Source organism: Cibotium barometz, chromosome 12, assembly GCF_041138505.1.
Source record: "Cibotium barometz isolate CiBa-2024 chromosome 12, ASM4113850v1, whole genome shotgun sequence".
In the NCBI taxonomy this organism is placed as follows: Eukaryota; Viridiplantae; Streptophyta; class Polypodiopsida; order Cyatheales; family Cibotiaceae; genus Cibotium; species Cibotium barometz.
The window spans coordinates 49,772,165-49,800,038 of NC_141057.1; positions in this window are offsets into that span (position 1 = coordinate 49,772,165).

Below are 27,874 nucleotides of genomic sequence, written 5' to 3' on the forward strand. Positions count from 1 at the left end.
CAACCACCCACAATAACAACTCACGAAACACTTCAAGCCTTAAGGGCCAGCTTCCAAGGCTGAAGCCTCGCTGCCTCGGTCGAGTCGGCAGCCCTCAAGGCCTCGACTTTCAAGCCTCAAGGGCTAAGACTTAGGAGCCTAGGCCCGAAGGGCCGAGGCAAGCCATCGAGCCCAGGCTGTAGCCCTGTAAATGCTACATGTAGCATTGTATCAGGTGCCCTTGTAAGTTATAATTAGTAATTACTAATTTACTAATTAGTAAATATTAATAATTATAATTTACTATTTTACCAATATGTTAAATATAATTATTAATAATATATATTATATACATGATATAATATATTATAGTATATATATGTATATTTAAATAAAGACATTATTTAAATGAACCTTTGATTTAAAGACTCTTCACATTCCTAACCTTTCATATAAGGTATGTTTTTATGTACACCTTTGATATAAAGGTTACCTTATTATTTTGACCCTTATTTGAAAACGATGTATCCTATCCTTAATCGAGATTTCCCGATTCTAACCGGGATTTTACACTATGAACTAGGCTATGTGAGCACTGATTTTGGAAGTGAAATACTTTCAAAATTTCAAAATGCCATCAAATATTACACTAAAATATTAAAAAAAACTTGTTATATATCACCAAACCCGTCAATTTTGAAGGGCAAGTGTGCCGTAAAAAATCAAGCCTACTCTCAAGTGTCTACCCACAACATGTGCTTTTAGAATCCTCTCCTCGCCCCAAAAATAAAATTTTTAAAAAAATCTAGCTCTCAATTTTGAAGACTTCCCTTTTACCCTTCAAATAAGGAAGATTTCATTTTTTTAAATACTTAAAGATGCCCTTCCAAATTTTAAGTAAAATGCTAGAGGTTCAAATTTAACCCTTTAAAAGCAATAATAGGATCACCATTCAAAATCGAGGCTAGCTTCAACCTTGCCCCTTAAGGTTGCCCAAGAAGGTAAAAAAATCCACATTTTGCATGTAATTTAGGTGTGCTTCCTAGTAGATGGGATGGCCTTTTTTCCCTGCCTTGGATTTCACCCACACGGTGAAAATGGTAACTAGTTTCCTTATTCACACATACGATGAAAAATGGCAACTTGTAGAAAACCCAATTATCGACGTAACCCCATGTTGAGTTAAGGGGTTGAGTTTGCAATGCCAACCAGTTGCATTGGCATGTGAAGGGGACCTTAGCACCAACCGTTTTGTCTTAGTCAAATTCTTTAGGAAAAGAAAAAAATTGGATGATGGCCAATTAAGGGTGGTTCCCTTCACTATTGTTTATAAGCCTAGTCACAATGGCATGTATGGAATTTGCCTTTTTTGCCAAATCTACAAAGAAGTCCCACCAAAAAATAGGTTTCATCATGGATTTTGGATTCCACCATGCGGTACAAAATTAAAGGGTTTCAACCACCATCTTCACAACATCGCCTTTAGGTTTTTATCTTTGCCTATTTGCTCAAATGCTACTCTCAATAAGATCAGTTGAATTCCCTCTATGAAAGCTTAGTGTACAAGTTATCTCAATAAGGCCGCTCATTTTATTGCCAAGCATTGGCGAAATTCTAAGGAGACGAACTGAACTCCCTTTACAAAAGTTTAATATGCAAAGTTGTCCCAATTAGACTACTCATTTTCTTGTTGAGCATTGGCAAGATTTGAAGGACACCTTTATGTTATGGTGTGACATGCTAGCAGATAAACATCCCACCAGAATCGTTAATGCCAATTGTGAAGGAGTGACTCGACTCTATTGTGGATTCTATACTTTTTCCATTACTAGCATGGTATCACATAACTTTGAAGTAGCCAACTATGACTTACATTTTAGCGAGTCAACGGGTTTTCAGTCCAACATATTCCCATGGCTAGTCTATGGACCTTTTTCTATGCCTACGTGCAAGCATGTTCCATTTACTATAGGCATTTTACAACTTTTTTCATCATGTAATGTAGCTAGGTCATATGGTTTTTGTTTTGATTTCCTAAGGAAAATCACACTCATACCTTCCAATTAAGTGAGCAATTTGATCAGTTGGAATCAACATCTTAACGTGTGAGGAGAACCATGTGTCAAAGCAAAGCCACAAACTTTGATGTCCATGGCAATGTCCCTAGGCTAGAATCAAGGAAGCTTTGAGGAGCATGATTGCATGTTATTGCTGCATAGTGACCACACATGAAGGGCGAGTTGTCAATGACATCCAATTTGTGGATTTGGTGACCATGCCCAAGTGTAAGAAACATAAAGAGAACATGTGAATCCCCATTTTCAAGGGGGGTATCCTCAAATTATGAGATTTTACCACTATGCTAAAGCCTTTGGGACTTTTTGTTTTATTTCATGCTTTGTGCATATATGCTTCACATTTCATCTTTTTTTTTGTGTGTGACATTCTTTCTTTTTTTAATGGCCTAATATGTGAATTTTTTAATTGCCTTAGTGTGATTTTCATGCAACCCTTCCTTATTACACCTAATTTTGATTTTACGTTTATAAGGTTATCATGAATTTTTTTCACCTAGAATTTCATGTCCAAATTTGTAATCAAGTTTTGGAGGCCTAAATAGTTATCTGGTGGGAGTGTTTCCATTTTGCATTATTGAGCCCTAAATTAGGGGGAAAAGCCTTTGAAGATTACTAATAAAGGAAAAGGTCATCACACTCTGCATGTTGCCAAATTCTCTAGAAAAGGCATGTATCTCTTGGTTTTCGCCTCTTATGAAGAGTGATAAGGACTTGCATGTATCCTTTGCATTTTATAGTTTAGCATAGTTTCTAGGAAAATTTAATGACTCGTATAACGAAGACTTTTAGACATAAAAGAGCAAAGGATTATGGAGGAGGAATTAACATAACCATATTACCTTTTTTTCCAACATGTTCCATAAACAACAATAGAAAACTTATGAGCTTATAATGGAAGGTTACAATTTCATCATATACACCATGGCAACATATGAAAATATGTAAAAAGGTGGTTTTAGGCTAATCATCATATACACCATGGCAACATATGAAAATATGTAAAAAGGTGGTTTTAGGCTAATTCATCACCTATAATTGCATGTCCAATTTTGCAAGCAAGCTTTGGAGGCCCAAATAGTGAAAATCGTCTTGTGGGAGGGTTTCCATTTTGCACAATTTAGAAAACATGAACCCCAAAGTAAGTCAGAAACCCTCCAGAGATTGCTAATAAGGGAAAAGGCCATCAACACTCTACATATTTTCCGAATTCTCTAGAAAAGGTACGCGTCTCTTGGTTTTCACCTCTCATGAAGAGTGCCAAGGACCTGGAAACATCCCTTGGTTTTCACCTCTCATGAAGAGCGCCAAGAACTTGCAAATATGGTTTTCACCTCTCATGAGAGTGAAGAGTGTCAAGGACTTGAAAATATCCTCTAGAAAGGGCATGTATCTCTTAGTTTTCACCTCATATGAAGAGTGTCAAGGACTTGAAAATGTCCTTTGCACTTTATAGTTTAGCATAGTCTCTAGAAAAATTTAATGGAAAAATTTAATGGCTCTTAACAAAGATTTTTATAACACAAAAGAGAAAGGGATTACGGAGGATGCATTAATATAACCATATTACCCTTTTTCCATTATACGCCATGAACAACGTATGTGCTTATAAACATGTGGTGACATGTGAACTTTCCATGAGTGTCCCCCATATATGGCTAGCACTTTCCATATATGATCTTTTAGTAAATATTCCCTATATGTGATATATTAAAGAATATGACATTTAACAACATATAAAGCTTGAAGGCAAATAGTTCAAACTTTAAATTTTTCCACTCACGCGTCTAGCTAGAATAGTATTGTGGATATCTTATATGCATAAAACATGAGGCAATGGATGAGAAAAAAATGCATTAATTGTTCTTGAGTGTGATGGTGATCGACCACAATAGGACATGGCCCACACCCTTTCCAAGAGCCATCTAAAGCTCCTTTCTCTATTCTAATCACCTTTATCAAAATTTAAAGAGGTGGATACATATAGCACATTTTCTTAATTTTAAACGAACTTGGAATAGAACTATGTGGCTTCACTTCACCTCCAATAACAATTTAATAAGGTAGGTGAACATACCGCTCTCAATGCAATCCCTTGTTGAGTACTTCACCATACCTACCCTTAGATTCTTCGTTGTCTCTTTCAACCAATAAAGTCATCATGCTCTACTTTAACATAGGTTCCACCTTCATGAGATAAACTAATAAAAAGAGATTGAATATATTCAATTTTTTTCTTTTAGCAATACTAAGATTCAAAACCTCTCAAATATGCATGGCTTGACATTGCATTAATCCATTGGAAAAACTATACATTTTGACTAGAAAAGGAGTCTTTTTAACTATGAATACTCTATACAAATGTGCAACAACTTGCATTCATAATTTTCAACATTGTGGATAATTTCATTGTTTAAAATGTCCATTAAACATATATATGTTTTAACATCGTAGAACATGATGCATTTTTGGGTTTTCAATTAATGGGTGTCGATGTGTACTTATTTAACATTACAGGTGCAATTTAGGTTGGAAAAAGTTTTCATACTTCTACTAAATAAATTATAAAAATCCTTAAAAAAACTTTTTAACAAATACATTTGGTTTAATAGAGTTCTAGATACACCCCACACATAGACTTGATTTGCTACTCTCTTTTCTATTTGCTATAAGGTCAGCTTGGAGTTAAAGTACTTGTTATATTTTAAGCTCTCTTAAAAATAGTATTATACCCTCTTGGATAATTCGAGGATACTTGAATTATCTTTGCATCGAGAGCTAAGTATTTTTAATTATTATTCACTCAAATCTTGAATATGTTGAATTTGTGGTCTTTTGATGAGTTATTTGGTTTGAATAATCTATTTCTTGCAAGTTCCTATTTTCTTAGAATTGGATCCGTGTCAGTGGTATAAGAGTTATGGTTCTAGGAAGATGGAGGCAAGAATTAAAATCTTGAAGGCATAATTCAAAGGTTTGAAGCGTTGCAGTCTTTTAAACAAAGGGTAAAGACCAGGAGATAAAGGGGGTGGCAAACCACTCTGCAAAAACCACCAAACCACTCTTCTCTTGAAAATTGGTCTTTCCAAATTCATAGCCTCTCTTTGACCTAACCATACGGATGAAATCATCTTATGAAGAAGGTTTAAGCTCAATTATCAAATTGCTAAACCACTGCAACAAGAGGAAATCCATAATGGAGGGAGCATAATCATCTTCAAATCAATTCTTTTTTGAAAAGCGCTAAAATGCAGCTTTGTAGGGAGAGTTTATTTTTTATTTTTTATTTTTAAAAAGTGAAGAGCATATGCAATTGGAGCAACCCCAAATTTGAGAAGTGGCATTAAATTTATTATCTTCTTCCTCTCCTCCCAGGAGGCCGATGCGGCAGCGTAAAAAGACCGAGTTTCTTCTCTCTTCTCAAATGGTGTAGTGTGGGTTTCTTATTGTGTGGGAAGTCATCATTTTCTTTTCAAAGTCTTTGTAAGCTTTACAAAAGCTTAATGTTATAAGCTTTAAAACAAAAGGTAAAAGCTTAATAAAATAAGCTTTAAAAAAAGTTGACCATACATAATTGATGTCATATTCTGAAATAGTGAGGAATTATTTCCTCTAATCTTGCTAGATTATGAAATCTTCTATCCTTGGTTGGGATTCATATGTATATCTATCTTTGTGTAGCCTCCTTGTGTCTCCACTCTGTGCTCCTTCTTTCATGCACGATAAATATGAGATAGATTATGAAATCTTCTATCCTTGGTTGGGATTCATATGTATATCTATCTTTGTGTAGCCTCCTTGTGTCTCCACTCTGTGCTCCTTCTTTCATGCACGATAAATATGAGATATCATGTATGTGACCAGTAGGATTTTAAGTAGTTCCTACAACTGTGGGTTTGCTAGCTTGGTGGATTAGGCCGCCACATTTCCCCATAAAGTTCCATCCCCTAACATTGGCATTTACTCTTCTCCCTCTAGCGTGGGTGCTCGTATTGGATAATCAAGTAGGCTGCAAGGAGTGGTACTATAAACCTTTGGAAAAATCCATGTCACTGGATTGAGCAAAGCCACCTATATGAGTACTTTGAAGAAGAGCTATGCAAGGCTCATGAGGCTATTTAATTGCACATTCGATGTTGTCGGCTATGGCTTTTATTGGTTGCTGTTCAAGTTGAGCTATCATTTGGTCCTTCTCTATTGTCTGGACTACAATAGCTTCTTTCCTTATTACCTTTGCCTGTAGAAGTGTACCATACTTAGTTACATCCACTTGAGCTGCATGAACTTGTGTTACTAGCTGTGTTTATACCTGAGCCAACACCTCCTCCTTAGTTTATAATGTTGCCCTACATTCTTAGAGGGATGTGGTCAAATGCACTACTACCACCTATTGGTGGCTTTCAATGGTTGTGCCTAGCTATTCCTTACTCTCATTCATCTTTCCATTATGCATAAGGATGGCTTATGTATGCTGCTTTATTGATCTCTTTCCTTTCCTTATCAAGATATTCTATTCTTTGCCTTTTCATCTCCTCGTTTAATAAGTAAATTTTAGATTCGCTCTTCTGCCATCTTTTTGCTTGCATCAAAGTCTTTTTGTAGCCACTATAACTTAACTTGGAATTCCAATGCCCTATCTCCCTCTTTCTATTTTTGCACACATTTTGATTTCCTCCTTTTGGAGCTCCTTCATATGATCTTTATCTTTTGTCTGTAGCCATTGGGATTCCTCTTCATGCACCATAAGTTCCACCACCTTTGTGTCAAGCTCCGCTTTCATGGTGTCAATGTGATTGTTAATCTCGACTAAGTTTGATAAACCTATTTTTTGTTCAAAATATCTTATTCTTGTGTTTGCCTTTGTATGGCGTCTTCGAGCAATTCTCTCTTGGTTGTCTGGAGCTCTCCCTCTCACAGGCTACAAGCCTTTGTCTATGGAGTTGCCGGTTGTGGGTCAGGATATAACTTGTGAGTATAAGGCAATCTGCCACCCCATCTTCTCACTTTCTTTGTCTTCATGTAGCTGACTTGTGTATGAGCATGCATCCTTATACCTGTCACCCAAATAGTGCTCTAAAGTTGACATATATCCTAGTAGGCTTGACTTTGTGTGGCTTGGAGACATAAACCTATAGTGTATATAAAATTTATGGGCAGGTAGTGTAAGGTATCTCAATTGAAATCTCATTTGCACTTTTGTTGGTCTGCTCTGCCTCATCTCCAGTTTTCTCGTATTTCTAGATGGGCTAACCTCTTCTAATGCTTTGAGCGGTGAGGCTTTATCTATTTATGGCATGGGCATGGATTCTTTTACAATTAGGACCTCTTCTTCTTGTGAACCTAAAGCTTTTACCTCCTTGTCCTTTTACTCTACTATCTTCTCTTCTTGTGAACCTGTAGCTTCTACCTCCTTATCATTTATGTCTCTTGACGTGGGGAGATCCTTGTACCTCTTCTTCTTATTTTGGCTCTATTGACTCTTCTTGTATTTTTCTAGAAGCCTCCTGAACATGGGAAACTTGAATTGGTTTTTGCTACTGCACACTTTGTGAAGGCCTATGAGATGACAGGGTTTACGTTATGAAGTATACAAACTCAAAACTTAGTTTAAAGGTTTTGATCTTTGCATCTTGTAGGATGCCTAATGTGTTCCCATTAGCAAGCTTGACAAGAAGGCTTGTCCCTATGTGAGTGGTGGGCTACCCTAGGCCTCTTAGCAAGATTATGTGGACACTAGTAGGACCATCTAAGATTACGGAGATCGTCAATCCCTCAGGTAACACGATGTTCATTTCATCACTTCAAAATAGTACCCCAACTTGTTCATGGATATCCTTTGGTTTTGGTTATGGAGGGAGGGTGTAGAATAGGGCATGGATGATCCTCCTCCTCTTTAGGTTTATGTTTAGTTATGTGTACTCTTAAGTGTCTCAAGACCTCATAATTAGCATTTAATCATGTGGATTTAGAGACCTAAACCATGGCCTACTTTAGGCAAAGTTCAAATGAAAAGATCTTGGTGGGATCATCAATATGTCCCATGGCCTCACAAACGTTTCTAGATATATAATGGGATATCTAGTTTTACCAAATTTGGTCATCATCCTTGAGATATCGATTGGCTTGGTTTTGCCCAAATCTGAACCTCAAATGTTATCCTAAGCATGTCTTCTACATATTCGTGTCATGGGGGAACATAAGGGGTGGTTGCACAAAACCCTCTCTTTTAGGGTATGGGATCTCTTGCCCCATGTGGTTGGGTTGTGCAATTTCTAATGTTGCCGGCCTAGTTTTGAGGCTATAAACTCACTTTTGAGGACACATTATGTGAATATCCTTGTGTATCCCTTTGGTTCAAGGTAGTCCCAGACATTGGCTCTTTACCCTTTCTCATGTTCCATGTTGCTCGTCCTGAATAGAGAATAACTGGAACTTGATTTCATAGTGAAGACGCTTCTATAATGAGCTTATATGGAAAAGGGGACTCTTGCTTGCACTATGTGTACTCATTGTTGAGTCTTTTAAGGAATACTAGTATAAAATAAAAAAAATGACATGAAAAACTAGGAGATATTCAAGGCTGTGAATAACTTGAGTTTTTCATGCCTAAAAAAGTGGACTCAAGGGCAGCAAAAACCATACATAATATTTCATGATGATATGGGGATTTAGGATATGAGCTCAAATTGTTAAAAATCAAAAGGTTTTTTGATGTGAAAAACTAGGAGATACTCATGGGCGGCCGTTCCTTGGGTTTTCACGCCAACAAAAGTTAGCTCACATGTAGAAAAATCATGTAGAAAGTGTTATAGTAACATTAGTAGTCTCATAAGCTTAACTCAAATTTACAAAAATAAAAAGTTTTTTTAACATGAAAAACCAAGACATACGACTTGAGTTTCTTCAAAATGGTTATTTAAAGTGATAAATGGATTCCAGGGGATGTGTGGAATCTCTGCAGCGGCTTAAAAATGAAAAAAATAATTATTTTTTTTGGCATAAATCTGCCTTTTGCAAGATCATGGAAAAGCTTCTTATCATTGAAAGTCACATATGTCACTAGTCCTATTAAAAACTCAGCCACCCCATACTTGGCACTCATATCTTCTATTGAAAGCCTCGCATCTTTTCTTTTTGCCCTTAATTTTCAAATCATTTCCAGCATCATTGCCATTATATACCGTGTCAAGTGCTTCTCATCGCCTCTTCCGCCTACCAACAACATGATAGGGATCATCACAATAAACTTTTCATCCTATTTTGTACTCTGTCTATTGTCTTGTGATGTATGTGCCTTGTCTCTAATCAGTCGTGTAAGCTCCATTACCCTAAGACTTATAATTTCTAACATCGTCTCTTTATGTTTATGCTTATGTACCTTTCTCTCTCTTTCCCCATGCCAACTAACCATTCACAAAACCTACATCATATCCTTCTCAAAGAACTAAAGGGAAACCCTAGAACTAGTCCCCTTATTGAGAAACCCTCCCCAATCTATTCTTGTCAGTATTCAACACAACAGATACTTGGATAACCCCTATATAACTGATAGAGAGTCTTTGAACAAATATTATATGGTCGTGAAAAACTAATTTGGTTTTTCCTAGCATCATGACTGCCTCTATAAGGGGGCCATATGCCCCAAATCAACTATTGGTGGTGACTCCCAAAGCTTAAATCTAGAGCTCTAACCACTTAATTTTTGACGTGAAAATATTTCAATACCTAATAACCTCTCACTTTGCATTTGCTATTAATAGCATTCTCTCATCAGCATGTCCTTTACCTTTAAACTCGCATTTCTTTGTAAGAAAAAGACCTAACTTTCTGGTGTGAATATCTCTAGATATTCACTATTGTGAAAAACGAGTGTGGTTTTTCATGCCAAAAACCTTGTGCCTATAATTGACATGAAATCAACTACTTACATGTTTGCCAATCAAACTCATTTATCTTTTTTATTCATCTCTGATGACTAACCCTCATAATTTTTTGGCATGAATATTGGGAAGCCCTAGTGCCATAGAAAGAACGCAGGAAACAACCTAATGTTGTGGGGCTTTTCCCAATCACACTCAAGAGCACAAATAGCTTAACTGAGAAATTGGTTTACAGTGACATAGAGCATAGATGCACAGTCGGGGTGTGTCACTCACCTCATGAAAGTTGGTTGCCTAGGATTCTCATAGGAGGTGATGTTGCCGCACAGCCACCCGAAAGCTCCACTCCGCTTGCCACCAGCCACCCCGCTGCACTCCAATGGAAGCTCGACCCTCCTCACCACTCAATCTTACACACTTACTCTCCCACACACATGCATACATAAGAGCTCAAAAACAAGAAAAAGGCAAGTAAGTAATAGTATAGGAGAGTAGAGAAGAAGAGCACTCTATTAGCTTATGCATCAAAGAATGAGTGGTGAGAGTTACGTTTTGCCTCTTATTTGTGGCTGCCTGCTAAGGTTTACACTCTTGGGCGGCCAAAGTTAAATGTAGGTCCTAGGGCTCATTTGACCACTCTAGCTTGTGCAAACACTTGTTTCACAAATAGTACTCTACCTAAGATCCGGTGGTGTGCCTTTAATAGACAAGTGACGAGAACACTTAAAAAATATGTAATACATGGCTTTTAAGTGAATTTCTGCCATTTTGATTCCTGTGGCCCAAAGGAGGTGGAAATGATACGGTGGCCAGCATTGATGCCATAGAGGTCTCTGGCAAGGGTTAACATACTCCCCTTCTTGATGCAAATTATGTCCTCATAATATGTCAATGATCGAGGTTGTATGCTGAATGCATGTTGGTGTTGGAAATGCCAGAGGTCTTATAAGGTCTACAAGGCAACATGGTATAACTAGTAAGGTGTTTCTATGGAAAATAATTGAAATTTAAGTACAATGCAAACACTTAATCAAGCAGCGAGGAAATTTTATTGTGATTATTGGTTAAATTTTCCTAGTTAAGACAAAGGTAATATTAAGTTTGGTCTAAATTTGATCTAAACTAAGACGGAGCAAAGATCATGACTTAGGTTATGCGCCTCATAAATGAAACTACTAGTAGGTGAATTTTTACAAGCTTTTGCCTTTGTATTTATGTTAAAAATAAATTATAACTTTTAATTCTAAGATAAAAATGTAAGAGTAGGGCACCAACCTACAAAGGCCCAAGCAATGGCCCTGAAACTCCATATAAGAGTATCCATTAAGTACCTCAACAATGATGATTTTTTAGCCCCTTTATTGGTATATTTTTAGCCACAAGGTCCTATCCCATGAAGATCAAGGCTACGGTCCCAAGGCTCTATCACTAAGAGTTAAAAGTTCTACCTAGATTGCACATGGCGATGATTATCTTCTTGGGCCTTTTTTTTTCTTTTTCTTTTTCTCTTTTTGGTTTGTTTTTCTTTTTTGTTTTTTGTTTAAACTACTTTCATTTTCATAATTCACCTAGAAGGCTCTACTCTAAGTAAAGAGGACACACTAAAAGGAAGGTTGAGTACCTAGCATACTCCTTTGGCATACTTTTAGGGCGATCTAAGTAAAGATTGAACTAGGAACAAATCTTAATGGTTATCCAAGTAATAACTAGAAAAAAGATAGACTAGTCACATAGAATGATAAATGCAAGCACTCAAATAAACATCGAATGAAAAAACTATAAAAAATATTAAAATTAAAAACATTAGCAACATTTAAGAATTGGTTTAGAATACACCTAGTTAGTTGTATAGTTGGGAAGTCAGTCTTGTTGAATTGTACTTGTAATGTTGAGAACTTCCATCATGCTTCATGTGAACCTGAAAAAATCTTCAAAAATCATCACAACAGGTCGTCAGGTAGCCATAACTCATGCGACGTTGGGTCAAACTCAATGTTAAGCTCATCATCCTCACGATTTGTTTCTAATATATATACCTCCTTTGGTGTACAAGGCAACGAGTTGAGTGCATCCTCATTGTGATATGAAATGGGTTCATAAAGGATTCTAGAACTTTAATAAGGTACAAGGGCATCATGTCCTTCTTTTGTGGTTTAGAATATCATTAGACCATCACATCCAAATAGTGCACAATCTTTGAAGAGTGTGGGCTGCCAATACCTCGATTGGAGCATTTTTCTTACAATAACATCTATTGAAAAGTGCCCACCAGCTACCCCTTAGTGTGCTTGTTCGATGATGTATAAGTATTCATCCTCTATGGGGCAACGTCTTAACCTTTTCTATAAAGAGTTCCATCAATCAATTGGTAAGGTTCTTCTTTAAGAAACTTCCTTGCTCTATCTTTCCTTAGCTTCTTTGCCTCTTGAAAACTATTAGCTAGAAAGTGAACAATTTTAAGAAAGTTCGTTGCTCTATCTTCCCTGAGCTTCTTTGCCTCTCAAAAACTATTAGCTAGAAAGTTCAATTTTCTCACTCCGTTGTGGTATAGACTCAACTTTAAATAGTGTAGCGTTAGGTAGATCATCATTTGTTCCAATTGGACACAAGATAGATGATATGCTATAACATGTTTCCTGCCACACCTTACCACCACAGTGAACTCAAATTTGAGAAGAATCAACCATAACCTAGTGATTCTCCCTATGGAGAAAGGTTTATTGACAAGGTATAGCAAGGCTTGACGATCAACATAGAAAACAAATTTATTAGCTAAAAGGTAATGCCAGAATTTCTTCATGGCATATATCATTCCTAAACCTTTACGCTCCCTACTAATGATATAATTTATCTTAGCCTTGCACAACTGTAACTGGCAAAACTTATGGGGTAGTCTAGTTTATGTTCACCTGGTTGACTAGGAGGCATCCAATTACAAAGTTAGAAATATCAATATGCACATGGAAGATAACATCCCAATTTGGTGCTCTCGTAATATGGGAGAACTAGCCAAAGCTTTCTTTAACATATCATAGGCTTGTTGGCATTCTTTAGTCCACTCAAATATGATGAGAAGCTTGTACAAGGGACACACAATATCTCAACATAGAAGAGGATGAATTGCATGTAGTAATCTACATCTCGCATAAACCTTTGGACTCCCCTGCCGTTTGTTAGTGGGGGTAATTCCAAGATAATTTTGATTTTACTCTCATGTGTGGAAATCCTATTTTTGGACACTATATATCCTAAGATGACTCTAGTTTAACCCAAAATTGGCATTTGAAGGGGTTTATAGATAGGCGATAAAGTTTGCATTGTATAAATACCATTTGTAAGCAAGATAAATGCTCCTTCCATGAGGAATAAATGCATAAATCATCTAAGAAAGCTTCAAGAAGAAATGTCCTTGGAAAATCTTCAAAGGTAGTGTTCATAAGTCGTTGGAATGTGGCTGGTGCATTTGCTAAGTCAAATGGCATAACTCTTTAAGCATAAACTTTGTATTTTGTAACAAAAGAAGTTTTCACTTAATCCTTTGGAGCAATGAAAAATTTGGTTATATCCTGAATACCTATCTAAGAAGCTGTATGCTTCCTTGCTAGGCCACTCGTTCGAGTACATGTTCTAAATACGGCAAGGGGTAATGATATCGTCTTGTTACTGCATTGATCTTTTTGAGCTCAACACATACTCATAATTTTCAATTCTTTTTTGGCACCACCATAATGGTGACACCCATTCCGAATGTTCAATCTCATTGATAAATTCACATTCAATGAGCTTGTTCATCTCTTAACAATTTTAGCATATTTTGGATTCGTGATGATAAGGTCGCCGATGGACAGGTTTAACATTTGTAACATGAGGATTGTGTGTTGTAGAACCTCAGCAGGTACTCCCTTCATATCATGGTAAGTCTATGTGAAGAAATCCTTATATTCCTTGAGGAGATTGATGAGTTTAGCTTCCTAATTTGGAGTGAGGACTTTTGATATAAATATTAGCTTAGGGTCTTCCCCATGTTCAGCCACGTCTACTTCTTTTACTTCAGTAGGACCACCATAAACTCCTTCTACCTCAATTTTTGGTTTTTGTGTGGTATTATAACACTAACTTGCCATCCCTAATTGTTAAAGATTAATAGTGCTCTGGGGTAAGGCGCAAGTTAGGTGTTGTCTCCTAATTTTCTTCAGTTGCCCTAGCTATTGCTTTTGCTTCCTTCTCTTTTTGGGAAAACTCTTTGTTCTTCTTCTGCCTACTAGCAGAACTATTAAGCTTTGGTTCCTTTGGTGACATCAATGTTGGCTATCAACTCAGTGTTAGGATGAGGATTGTAATACATAACTGTTTCTAATTCCTCTCCCTAGTTGTCAATAAACTTGTGATGTGCATCAAATGCACCAACATATTGTAGCCATTGGGCAGTAGTTGTTGTCCTCTCTTATCACCTTCTATGATGATTGGCTGCATAGCATTTACGTCTTTGCCATTTTTAGAGATGCTTCTTAATGTTTTGAAGAACTTCATTCCTTTCTTTAGATTGGGACTCAGTATCAGATTCAAAGCTGCTCCCTATAGTTTCTATTTCACTTCCCATTGTTTCTCTTGATGTTGTCAACTCTATTTTTCTTGTAGTAGAAAACTGAGGAGTTGATGTCACTTCCAATCTCTGTTTTAGACTCCTCTCACCACTATTGGTGCTTGTGTGAGAGTCATCCTATAACCAATCCCCTCAGCATCAAAAGGTAGAGCACGAATCATTTGTAATGGACAACCTTGGGGTGCTCCTCACCATCAAGGGTAACCTATGTAGATCCTCTGGTTCCCCAACTATTAATTATAGTCATCATATGTATCTAGTTTAGATCGTCTTTAGGCTCAATATCTTGTTTTTTAGCATCCTTGTTAGGTGGGTCCTTCCCTACATTGGTCTCTTCTCTACAAGTATAGCAGTATTGCAATGGGGTTAAATGAGTGGCGGTGTTTGAATGATTTTGAAAAAGTCCTCCACTACCTATAAGATGTACGCAGCCAGTATGTTTAACTTGATGTTTAAGAACCTTGATCTTTAAATCTCGTAACATCCTGATAGGTTTGGTGATAATCCCATCAGCCATCTTGACAATGATATCTGAGACTTTTAGACATGGCTTGGCCATCTTCTCCCAACATTTCTTGGTGATTATGCTCACTCCCACACCACCATCTAAGGACTCCCATTACTGTGACGCCCTTGGTCTCATGACTGTAGTAATGCATTAGACTCATCACCTTAAAAGTATTGTCCCAATTTATTAAGTGGAATTTTAACCATAGTTTTATTATTTTCTTTTTCCATCGGGATTGTTGATTCGGGAATAACTCAAGGTGTCTCAATTGTATAGTGGGGATGCACCTTATGCATGTCAGCAAATGGTGGTAATCCTACATTGAGTTCTCCATTAAGGAGAGCTCTTATCACTTCAAACAATTTAGGATCTCCACTTAATCGGGTAGTTATCCTTGTACTTATTTGTGAAGCCTTAAAATCCAACAATTTGGGGATATTTAGTGGCACATTCATGACCTCCTTTCCATAAAAAGGTGTCAGGGTGAGACTCGAAAATCCACCTTCAAGACGGGCTAAAGGTTTCCATATGGTAATTGTCCCTTGAAGCAATCAGGGATCAAACTATGAGTGGTTGATGCCTTAGTCTCTTCCATGATGACATTGGGCACTTCTAGGGGTTTGCGAATCTCAGTAGTAGTCATTAAGGTACTAGGGTGTAGAATATCCGAGACTTACTTGCTTGGGCTTTCAGCTACTACTAGGGTGTAGAATATTCGAGACTTACTTGCTTGGGCTTTGAGCTACTAGGGTGCATAGTATCTGAGAATTTCACTTGCCTGGGCATTGATTCCATCTCCTCTTGTGTTTTTGTAAATAAATCACTAAATTCTTGGACTTGCTCAATCTCTTGAGGTGATGAGGGTCAGGGTAAGATCCAAATTTCGTCATGTGATTTAATTTTAGGAATATAGGTCCCCATGGGGTCTCATTTCCCCTACTCTTGGTTTTGGGTGGTATCTTCGTGCTGCCAAGTTCAGAACTGGCCCTTGTGTCTAAGGAGTTTGAGTCCTTATCTAGTTCCTGAATGAAGAGTAGCTCTTGAGGCGTTCCCAGATTTTTCTTTTTGGTATCTTTCATTTTCCCATTCTTAACCAACTTTTTTCTCCTTAACGATCTTTCTTCTTCTTAAATTCTACTATCAAGGCCACATATCATTATGCTCAAGAAAATATTGAATTTGGGCTTGTAGCTGGGTGATAACATTCAAACGTGTGTGATCTAGATTTTTCAAGATCTACCTTTTGGTTTGATTACTTATTCCAATCATGTTTAGAGGTGTGATGATGGGTCTCTTCTGTGGCCTTGTGTGACCACAATCTTGTTGGGGTAGTTCTTAATCCAATGATCTATACCACAAACGGTTGCAAGTAGCCAGTGGGGTGTGTTTGAGGCACAACTTGGTTGAGTTGAGGGAGCTTTATAGGGCATTCTGAAACTTGATGGGGAACTTGACAGTGGTAACATTGAAGAGGCATTCTTCTTCCCATTCCCGAGTCCCATCATGGGCAAGTTGGTAAATTGGTCCCTCTTCCATCCACTACATAATAGTCGAGATGAAGCTCAATGGGGTCCTCAAAGAGGTGTGGAATGGGTTCGACGTCCACCTCATATTCTTGGTAGTCACAATAGGCTCCTCAAAGCTTACTTGATTAAGAGGTGTCACCCTTGGTGGAGGTGTTTGTAGTCCTAAGATTGGTGGAGGTATGGCACATTGGGTGCATTGTGCATGCCCTTTGATAGGAGTTGTTACATGGGATGCTTAACTATTGCTTAATTTGTTTACAAGGCCTAGGGCTAGTGTTTTTTGTAGTGTTGGCAAGGCTAGCTATGGTCTCATTATGTTGGCAATAGCCTATAGGTGTGTTCGGTAATCTCAGGCCACCTCATGACTATAGCACCCACAAAAGCTACAATTACCATGGTAACGAACTCTTAGAATTGGAAATTCACTGGTGGTATGTCCTTGACGACAAATGGAACACCAGTGAAACTCTCTCCTTGGGTACATGTGCACATTATTTAAAGCTTTTCTAGCCTTCATTTCCTCTTGGAGAGTTTTTGATAAGTCAATCCAAGTGATTTTGCTAAGGTATTACCTTTAGCTACAGGTTTTGTAGTGGTGGTGCTACGACCATTGGCTGTTAACATAATATACTTACAATCTGAAGCTTTAACTCCCCTTATCATCATCAGGTTATTTTCAAGTTGGATGGCATTAGTTGTGATGTCCTCCCAGGTGGTGATATCTCTAATGACCAAACCATTATGGATACCTTCATGTTTAAGCCCATTGGATAAATCAATCAAACAATTGATTGTTGGAGAAGCGCTCATGTAGAGCACACCGATAGTTAAAATCTCTCACTAACTCATCTTCTTCTCTCTCAGCATTGTGTAACTATGAAGCCACACTCCATAAAGCTCCCTCACGCACAAATTTCTTTAGGAATAACTGTCAAGACCGATAAATCTTAGACGTTCTTCAACTCTCAAGGTTCGATACAAATCACTAACCTTGCCACATCTAATGTAAGGCTAAAGGTGTTGGTCATTTGCAAGCTCATTCCTCTCACCTAAGACCTCACAAATTTGATCGAAGGCCTCAAGATAACTTTTAGGATTGCCCTCCTCATTGAACTTATGCGTGAGCTTCATGATTTATGTAGACTTTCTAGAGCTACTCCATCCATTATCTCTCATAACTAGTCCTATACTTTCAGCCATAGCTCTCCCCAATGCTTGTGCAAAGGCCACTAGATCAGTTATTAGGAGGGCTGTAATTGCTAGAAGTATTGGTAGAGAAGGGTCAACATGTGGTACAAAAGGTTCTACCTAGTACAGGCATAATCGCATGAATCCCAAAGGAGTACCATGACTCCGATAGGTGGGGGGTCATCTAGAAATTCCCATAGGTACTGATGACATATGAGACAAGGGTGACATTGGTCTAGTCATTTTTGAGGATTTCACCCTTGCTCTAGGTTGCATTGGGAAAGTAGAGGAAGACACAAGGAATTAAGGATTTTAGGTGAAGGTTCCTCCTTCTATGTCTCCCTACTAGATGGTATGGATGTGTTAACTAGGCCTGGAGCCATTATTGTAGGGACTGCTGCAACCATGGTTGCCATAGTTGTGATTGAGAGCATGCAACTAATGGCCAATGTTGTGTGGTTGGTCATAGGTGGTGCTGTTAATGAGTGGTGTAGTACCCAAAACCACAGTCTAAAATTGTGCTAATAGCATCTTGAGTGGGTACCTCTCTATGGTCACGGAATGTGAAGCCTATGCTAGTAGATTCTTGGAGTCCTATGTAACCTTAAGGAACAATAGCAGCAGTCGAGAGGATTGGTCCAACCATCATGTAGCTAGGTATCACCACATTTGTGAGATTAGTAGGGCTTATTGATGGTGTCTCCATCTCACTCAAGGTAGGGCCTCATGCATTGCTTGTCCCAACCTATGTCACAGGAAGTTGCATGGGTGTGGTGATTCCTTGGCCTCTCTTGCTCTATGATAGCTTGAATACATTCCACGACCATCCAAAGTTGCTCTTCCTTGTTTGTGGAAGTAGAGAAGGCTTGCTTGATTCCCTCTAGCTAATAACATAAATAAGGCTCGTTGCTAGGTCTGCCAAGGTTTCTTGGGTTGCATTGAATTCCCATCTCTTAGTTTACAATAATGTGTCTAAGAAAAGTTACACCTAGATCCACTTTGGATATGAATTCATGTGGTGTGAGAATCTCTAGGCTATCAGTCACCTAGGCAAATGGTGAAGTTTGGGTGGCTTTCCTAGTTGGTGCGGTTTGGGCCACTAATCGTTGTTAGGCTCGGCGTGGTAAGGTCTCTTCCTCTTTTTCTCCAGCAGCTTGCATTAGGGATTCTACTTCTTACACCTCTTCGGTGCCATCTGACAGTAAGGTTTGGGCAAGGTTTTAGTCTATAGGCATCAAGTTGCTGGTCAAGATTGGTCCCATATGGATAGGGATTTCCACATGCATAGGGCTCATGTGAAAGGCAACACTAGGTATGGCTTTGGAGCTAACCTCAACTCCCTTATCCCCAAATTGATATGCCTCTTGGTTAGGTGCAAAGGTTAGAGTCAAAGCCGAACTCCTGAAGTAATTGGTCATGCGGCCTATTAAGCTAGTGGTGGATCTAGTGTTTATTGGTTGAGGATTTCTCCCCCATGTGGTTTGATATCCCTTCCATCGATTCCGGATTGAAGGAAGTGTCACTCCTTGTTGAGAGTCTTAGGCCCTGTACACCACATTAAATCTCGTTCCTAAAGAGGGTCATGAGACAAAGGTGGGTTGATAAAAGCATACTTGGGTCGATGCAATTTCCTCAAAATCTCTCTCTAAAACATGCCCAGATCCCAACTGCATATTGCTGATGCATTGAGTCAAATTGGTGAAGTTAATCAACTTTGCTTCACTGAGATTACTTCTAACTTGTACGATTCACTCAAGGAAAAATGCAGCACATATATTTTCTTTGGAAAATATTGGAATTTGGCAAAATCAGGGTCCAACTTTGAAGTAGATTAAAACCTGGTGAAAGGAAAAGCTAACCATTTTTTTCTTCGAAATGGTCTTTTATTCTGAAATGATAAGGTTTACGTGCTGGATGTGCTAGAAATTAAGTTAAGGATCCTATTTGGAGTACCATGACGCACCATCAGTGTGGCAGGACATCCTGGCATACATCGTACCTTGGCTTTAGTTAGAAGGACATTTTATTGGCCAAAAATGAAAGATTTTATTCAGAGTTATGTGGTCCAATGTCATCAATGTCAGATAAACAAGGCTGAACACCTTAAATCTACTGGGTTATTACATCCTTTGGATATTCCGTCTAGAAAGTGGGAAAGTATTTCCATGGATTTCATTATGGGACTTCCACATACCAGGGGTCACGATGCCATTTGGGTAGTCGTGGATAGATTAACAAAGATGGCTAGGTTTTTACCCACAAAAACAATAGTTAAAGCTTTGAAATTGGTGTACCAATTTGTCGAGCAACTGTTTAGACTATATGGTCTACCTTCTGATATTGTGAGCGATCTCAGGACTCTAAGTTCACGGCTAATTTTTGGCAGGAAGTTTTCAAGAAATTGGAAACAACTTTAAGTATGAGTTCCTTATCCGTAGTCTGATGGGCAAACAGAGCGAGTGAATCAGGTTGTAGAGGATATGCTTCGTGCATATGTCTCTGGAAAACCATCAAATTGGGAAAAGTATCTTCCACTGATGGAATTTGCCTATAACAGTTCTAAACATACGACTACAGGTTTTAGTCCGTTCATGCTTATGTATGGGTATCAACCCAGGGCACCTATTAATGTCGGTCTTAAGGACATTGAGCTTTATGCATTGAGGGATTTCTTGCGTGATATGCAAGAAATGCTGATCGAAGCTTGGGATTCTATCAGGAGTGCTCATGATAGAGCACGATTTTATGCTGATAGAGGATGCTCATCTTGGTCTTTTGAACCAGAAGTGTTGGTTTATTTAAAAGTTCCTAAAGACTCTCAAACTTTATCAACGGGAAAGTACTCGAAATGATCTCTTAGATATTGTGGTCCATTTCGAGTTATACATCAAATTGGCACGGTTGTGTATGAACTAAAACTGCCTTCACATGTTAGAATTCATCCAGTCTTTCATGTCAGTAGATTGAAAGAGAAGTTGGGAGGTGAGGATAACACAGTTACTCCTCAAGAACTCGTTGAAGTCAAAGATTTATCTTATGTTCCACACACGAACCTGAAAAGGTACTTGAATTCAGGGAAAGGAAACTTCGTAGTCAACTAATCCCTGAGGTTAAAATTTTGTGGAAAGATAGGGAAATAGAGGATTCGACTTGGGAGTCGGTTGAGAATGTTCAACGCAGATTTCCTTCTTTTCATTGCAAGAGTGCAATGTTTTGAGAGAGGGGGAAGTATGTTATGTGCACATTATATGTGCATATACTAGGAGGCTAACCCACATTAGGCTTGTGAGCATGGGAGCATGGGAACAAGCTGTAGTGGAGCATGGGTTAGGACTAACCTTAAGGGTTAAGGTTAGGGTCAGGCATCCAAGGGTCACACATGGGAAATGGAGAGTCAAGAGTCACTTGAGGGCCCTCCTATATAATAGGGGCATGGGGCACACTCAAGGGATGTTCTCTTGTGTAGAGGATTGTATCTACATTCTTGCCATTTCACTACAAAGCTGAGTGCTGTTGTATTGGAGTTATACCTCTTGGTGGTATGGGACACTAAGGTTAAGGTATGTGGTACTCCATTATATTTCATGTGTGCAACCCTTGGGCTCGGTTGGGTGGTAGAGTTTATGCTTGATTTATGCATGTTTATGCATGTTGATTATCTAGAGAGATCTTAGGGTTTTAACAAGGTGCAAGAAGTAGAAGCCCCCTAATCCAAGCTACTAGAGTAAAAGAGGAAGAGACCTTACGTCAAGCCCAACAACAATTAGTGACCTAAATTGCATGAGTTGTGCAAGCCACCCAAGTTGTTGTCCATGTGATAAACAACCTAGAGGGTGCTAGACCACATGAATTCATATCCAAGGTGGGTCTAGGTGTAAGATTCTTAGACACATTACTGTAAACCAAGACCAGGGAATTTGATGCAACCTAGGAAACCTTAAGAAACTTGACTACGGGCCTTATTTATGGTGTTAGTTGGGAGGAAATTAAGAAGCTGTCTCTACTTCCATAGATGAGGAAGAGTGACTTCGGATGATTGTGGAATGTATTTAGGCTATTGTAGAGCAAGAGAGGCTTAGACAGGGAAGAAGGTGTCTCTACTTTCATAGATGAGGAAGAGTGACTTCGGATGATTGTGGAATGTATTTAGGCTATTGTAGAGTAAGAGAGGCTTAGACAGGGAATCACCATGCAACTTCTTGTGACAAGTTGGGACAAGCAATGTGTAACACCCTACCTTGAGTGAGATGGAGACACCATCACAATAAGCCCTACTTATCCCACATATGTGGTGATGCTTGTCTGCATGATAGCAGACCAAGCGACTATTGCTATTGCTCAAGGTTACACAAGATTCCAAGAATCTACTAGCATGGGCTTCACATTTCTAGATATAAGAGAGGTACCCACTCAAGATAATGTAACATAATTCTAGACTCTGTAGTATTGGGTACTACACCACTCACGACACCACCTATGACCAAACCACACAACATTGCCCATTAGGTTCATGCCCTCAGTCACAACTATGACAACCACGATTGCAGCAGTCCCTACAACAATGGCTCTAGGCCTAGTTTTAACATATCTAGATCATATCTACTAGGACCACATAAGGAGGAACCTGCACCCAAAATCCTTGATTCCTTGCATATCCTTCTACTTTGCCAATGTAACCTAGAGTAAGGAATACATTCTCAACAAATTACTAGACCAGTGGCACCCTTGGCTCATATGTCATCGGTACCTATGGAAATTTTTGTATGGCCCCTCACCTATCGGACTCATGTTACTCCTTCAAGATTCGTGCCATTATGCTCACAAGAAGCACCCTTTGTACCACATGTTACCCTTGCTGTACCAATACTTCCAGTAGAGAAGAAACTCTCCCAACTAATCCAGTAGCCTTTGCACAAGCATTGGGGATAACAGGTATAGGGCCAATTATGTGAGAGATAATGGATGGAGAATATTTGGAAAGGTTGCACAAATTGCAAAGCTCATGGACAAGTTCAATGGAGAAGGTGATCCTAGAAGATATCTCGAGTCTTTGATCAAGTTTGCTAGGCCTTAGGTGAGAGGAATGAGGTTGCAAAGACCATGGCCTTTAGCCTTACACTAGATGGCAAGGCTGGTGATTGGTATCACACCCTGAGAGTTGAGAAACTTCTAAACTTTACTAGTCTTTGATGGTTTTTCTTAAAGTAGTTTGTGTATGAGGGAGCTTTATGGAGCATAGCTTCATAGTTACACAAAGCTGAGAGAGAAGACGATAAGTCAGTGAGATATTTTATTAGTTGTCTCAAACATTTGAACTCTCGCTGTAGTGAGTGCTTCTCCAACAATTAACTGCTCGATCGATTAATCATAGGCTTAAACATCAAGATATCTATAATGGTTTGGTCATTAGAGGTATCACCACCTAGGAGGATCTAATGCCATCCAACTTAAGGATAACCTAATGATAAGGGGAGTCAGAGCTTTAGATTCTAAGTCTATTACATAAGCACAATAGCAATAGCTAGTAGTCGTAGCACCACCCCCACTGTGAAACCTGTAGAGCTAAAGGCAATACCTTAGTAGAAATGAATTGGAATGACTTCTCAAAAGCTCTCCAAGAGGAAATGAAGACTAGCAAAGCTCTGGACAATGTGCATAGGTACACATGGAGAGAGCTTCATTGGTGTTTCATTTATCATCAAGAAAATACCACCAATGAATGTACAATCTTAAGGGCTCGTACAATGGAAATTGTGGTTTTTTTGGGTGCTATAGTCACGAAGCTTGAGATTGTCGAACATGCCTATAGAGGCTATCATAGTGAGACCACAATTGGTCTATTCGGCACTACCACAAACACTATCCCTAGGCCTTGTAATAAATTAAGCAATAGTTAAGCATCCCACGTAATAGCTCCTATCAAAGGATATGCACAATGCACCCAATGTGTCATTACCTCCACCATGTTGAGAAATGTGGTGCCATTGAGCACAAGGAAGAGGTAGGGAGTGAGTATGAGTAGCCAAGAAATAGCAAGGTCTAGCATGAAGCCACATGAGCAAAGGGAATTATCCCACATGAGCTAGTGAATCCAATGTTGTACCCACCTATATAAAAAGGGGTCATTTCAAGCAACGAATATCAAGCAAAAATTCAAGCATTGGAGAATATATTGAGTAAGTCTTGTATTGGTTATCTCTTAAGTTCCTTGTTTTCTTAATCTTAAGTATGTTTTTGTTTCATCACCATAGCCATATCTTGAGCTTGATTATGTATCTTTTCATGATATTAGAGACAGGATGTCTCTAGCTATTGGGAGGGTATTTCTTGCATGTAGGTTATCCTCTATGGGAAGCCCTTGCTACACCATAGAAAGAATGCAGGGATAAACTAATGTCATGGGGATTTGCCCCTCGGGAGCACAAAAAGCTCAACCGAGAAACCAAGTTACTATGACCTAAAACACAAATGCACAATTGGGTGTGTCACTCACCTCGTGAAAGCTTGCTGCCTGGGATTCTCATAGGAGACAATCTTGTCACACAGCCACACCCAAAAGCTCCACTCTACTGCCGCCACCGCGGTCACTTGCACTCCAAAGGAAGCTTGACCCTCCTCTCACCCTATACATTTATGTTTTAGTATCAAGTACACAAGATAGATGATCAACCATGATAGGTTTCTTGCTAGGCTGTACCACCACTATGAAATTTGAGAAGAATCCACCTAGTGATTCTCCCTATGGAGTAAGGTTTATTAACAAGGTATGGAAAGGCTTAATGATCAACATGAAAAATAATTTTATTAGCTAGAAGGTAATGTCATAATTTCTTTAGGGCATATACCATTCCTAAACCTTCATGCTTTGTGGTGGCATAATTCATCTTTTCCTCACATAACTATCACGACTGGCAAAACTTATAAGGTAGTCCAGTTTATATTCATGTGGCTGGGCTAGGATACATTTAATTACAAAGTTAGAAGCATTAATATGTACATGGAAGATAACATCCCAGCTTGGCACTTGTAGTATGGGAGTGCTAGCGAAAGAAGTTGGCCTAATGATGCAAATTTTTTTAAATTTTCTTCCTCTTAAATCTGGGGTTGTTCCTGTGCACAAATGGGAAGAGAATGCCTCTTCAATGTTACCACTATTAAGGTCCCCCATCGAGTTTCAGAATGCCTCTTCAATGTTACCACTATTAAGATCTCCCATCGAGTTTCAGAATGCCTCTTCAATGTTACCACTATTAAGGTCTCCCATCGAGTTTCAGAATGCCTTGTAAAGTTTCCTCAGTCAACCAAGCTGTGCCCTCAAACATGCCATTGGCTACTCGTAACCATTGTGGTGTAGATCATTGGTTTGAAGATTGGCCCAACAACAAGTTTGAGGTGATAGGTCCATAGACGGTAGGACCCATCATCACACCCCTAAACATGACTGGGTTAAGTAATCAAACCCAAAGGTAGATATTGAAAAATCTAGATCCAATACCTTTGAATGCTATCACCTAGCTACAAGCTCAAAAGTAATATGTTCTCGAGCAACAATCTATGGCCTTGGTAGCAAAGTCTAAGAAGAAGAAGGGCCATAGGAGAAAAACGTTCATTAAGAATGGGAAAACAAATGAGATCAAAAAGATAAATCTAGGAACGTCTTAGGAGCTAGTATTTATTAGGGAACCGGATGAGGACTCGGACTCCTTGGACACAAGGGCCAATTTTGAACTTGGCAGGGAGATACCACCCAAAAACCAAGAACACATGAAAGGAGAACCCATGACAAAGAACCTGTAGTTCCTAAATTAAATCACACATGATGAAACTTGGCTCTTATTTTGACCCTTAGAAGGAGATTGAGCAAGTCTAAGAACTCGGTGATTTAGGTACGAAAACATGAGGAGATGGCTTTAAAGCCCAAGAAAGTGAGAGTCTCAAATACTGTACACCCTAGTACCTTAACGACGACTACTGAGATTCATAAGCACCTGGATGTGCCTAGTGTCATCATGGAAGAGATTGGACCTCCACCACTCGTAGTTTGATCCCTGATTGGCTCAAGGGACAATTACATATGGAAACCCTGAGCCCATCTTAGAGATGGATTTTTCAATCTCAACGACATTGTTTTATAAAAGGAGGCCATGATTCTCACTCATAGTTTGATCCCCGATTGGTTCAAGGGACAATTACCATATGGAAACCCTGAGCCCATCTCAAAGATGGATTTTTCAGTCTCACAGACACCTTTTTATAGAAAGGAGGTCATGAGTCTGCTACTGAATATCCCCAAAATGCTGGATTTATAACCTCATAAACAAGTATAATCAGAACTGCATGATTGAGTGGAGGTCCTTAATTTTTTGAAGCAATGAGAGATCTCATTAATGGAGAGCTTACCAACATTTGCTGACATGCATAAGGCATACCCCGAGACACCTTGACTCCCATAGCAGTGGAAGAAGAAAATGCCAAATCTAGGGTTAAAATTCCACTTAATAATAGGGACAATATTTTGAAGGTGATGAGTCTGATGCATTACTACCAGTCAGTGCCAAGGGTATATCATTGAAACGGAATTCCTAGATGGTGGTGTGGAAGTGAGCATAATCACCAATAAATGCTGGGAGAAGATGGCTAAGCCATGTGTGGAAGTCTTAGATATCATTCTCAAGATGGTTGATGGGATTGTCACCAAATCTATTGGGATATTATAAGATTTAAATATCAAGGTTCTTAAACATTGGATTAAACATACTTTCATTGTTATGGAATTCTGAAAAACTCAAATCGTATGAAAAATGATCTTAGGATGCCCCTTCATGAGAAGATGGTACATGACTGGTCTAAGAACCATGTCTATCTCCAATTTGATGATTCCATTATCAGGGTTGATCTCCCTATGGTGGGTAGTGGAGGATTTTATGAAAATCATTTGAACACCACCACTCATTCAGCCCCATTGCAATACTACTATACTTGTAGAGAAGAGACCAATGTAGGGAAGGACCCACCCTACAAGGATTCTAAAAAACAAGCTATTGAGCCTAAAGATAACCTAAACTAGATGCATATGAATAGTTGGGAAACCAAAGGATCTACATGGGTTACATCTGATGGTGAGAGGAGCTCCCTAAGGTTGCGCCATTATGAATGATTTGTGCTCTACAGTCTAATGTCAAAGGGATTGGTTATACTGAACTTGAGTCCACATGGGATAACTTTGACATAACCACCTATGGTAGTGAGGAGTCTAAAAACAAAGATTGGAAGAGACACCAACTCCTCAGATACTACCAATAGTAGAAAAGGGCTGACAACATCAAGAGAAACAGTGGGAAGTGAAACAAAACTGCAAGGAGTAGCTTTGAATCTGATATACTGAGTCCCAATATGAAGAAATGGATGAAGCTCTTCAAAACACCAAGGAGTATCTCCAGAAATGGTAGAAGCATAAATGCTATGTGGATAAAAGGCTGCAAGAGAGGATAACTACTTCCTAATGGCTATAGTATGTTGGTGCATCCGATGCACATCGTAAGTTTATTGACAACTAGGGAGAGGAACTACAAAAAGTTATGTATTATTGCAACCATCCTGCTATTGAGTTGATAGCCAAAATCGATGTCACTAATGAACCAAACCTTAATCATTTTGCTAGACAGAAGGAGAATAAAGAGTTGGCCCAAAAATAGAAGGAAGTGGAAGCTGGCTAAGGTAGCTGAAGAAAATTAGGAGCCAACACCTAACTTCTTGTGCCCTACCCTAGAGCACTATAAATCTTTTACAATTGGGGACCACAAGTTATTATGATAATGCCACACAAAAACCAATGAGTGAGGTAGAAGGAGTCTATGATGGCCTGGTTGAAGTAAAGGAAGTAGACTTGGTTGTTGGGAAGAGCCCAAGCTAGTATTTATAGCAAAAGACCTCACTCCGAGGCAGGAAGCTGAACTCATTGACCTACTTAAGGAATATAAGGATTTCTTTGCATGGACTTACCATGATGTGAAGGGAGTACCTGCTGCTATCCCCATGGTACTAAATGCTAAACCTATCCATCAGCGACCTTATCTAATGAATCCAAAGTATGCTAAAAGTATTTAAGAAGAGAT